Genomic DNA, 1064 nt, shown 5'->3' with positions numbered 1-1064 from the left:
TGTGTGTGTGTGTGTGTGTGTGTGTGTAAGCTATCTTGCTGTTTATAACCATGTACTTTGACAAATGGATAAACTCTCTACTAAGTATTGTAATCTCAGAATATGTGGTAGAAAAGCCAGTGCATTGTAGTTTAAGGCATCTGAATTTTATTCCTAATTCTATTAGGATTTTGTCAACTTTATCTAAATTTCACATATTCCTTATCAATTTCCCACTTCGCGGAAGGAAGATTAGGCAGTCTTACTTCTGTAGAGATACCGCCTTGGAAACCCAAGGAGAGGTTGCTATGAGTCGAATCTACTCGACAGCAGTTGAGTTTGGTTTGGTTTGGTTTGGTTAGGTTATCTGTTTCCACCTACCTTTTGGTTAACAGCCAAACACTTAGCCACTGTGCCACCAGGCCTCTTTTCTTACTGATGTTTCTGTTGTTAGGTGCCCTCAAGTCAGTCTCTCAGTGCCCTGTGTACAACAGAACAAAACACTGCCCAATCTTACACCATCCTCACAATCTTTGCTATGCTTGAACCCATTGTTGGCAGCCACTATATCAGTCCATGTCATTGAGGGTCTTCACCTTTTTGCTGACCCTCTACCAGGTATGATGTCCGTCTTCAGGGATTGGTCCCTCCTAATAACGTGATCTAAGTGTGAGTAATGAAGTCTGACCATTCTCGCTTCTAAGGAACGTTCTGGCTGTACTTCTTCCAAGACAGGTTTGTTTGTTCTTATGGAAGTCCATGGTGTATTAAGTATTCTTTGCCAACAGCATAATTCAAATGCATCACTTCTTCAGTCTTCCTTATTCATTGTCCAGCATATGAAACTATACAATAAACAGTGACTTGGTACAGGCACACCTTAATCTTCAAAGTGATATCTTTACTCTGTAACCCTTTAAAAAGATCTTTTGCAGCACATTTGCTCAGTAGAATCCAACGTTGATTTCTTCATTGCTGCTTCCTTGGGTGTTGATTGTGCAACCAAGTAAAATGAAATCCTTGAAAACCTGCCTTTCTCTGTTTATCATTGATGTCATTTACTGGTCCAAACCAGAAAAACCAAA

General features: G+C 40.0%; 1 protein-coding gene across 1 annotated transcript in view; it reads left to right on the top strand.

Annotated features, from left to right (window-relative positions):
• SERINC1 (serine incorporator 1) overlaps window positions 1-1064 on the top strand; it is a 22413-nt gene that overhangs the window by 15277 nt on the left and 6072 nt on the right. The gene's annotated exons all lie outside the window — the stretch shown is intronic.

Source organism: Orycteropus afer, unplaced genomic scaffold (assembly GCF_000298275.1).
Source record: "Orycteropus afer afer isolate SDZICR_OR568_19922 unplaced genomic scaffold, OryAfe1.0 scaffold00286, whole genome shotgun sequence".
Lineage (NCBI taxonomy): Eukaryota > Metazoa > Chordata > Mammalia > Tubulidentata > Orycteropodidae > Orycteropus > Orycteropus afer.
Note: the sequence above shows the minus strand (reverse complement) of the source record. Positions and strands in the feature narration are given on the sequence as shown.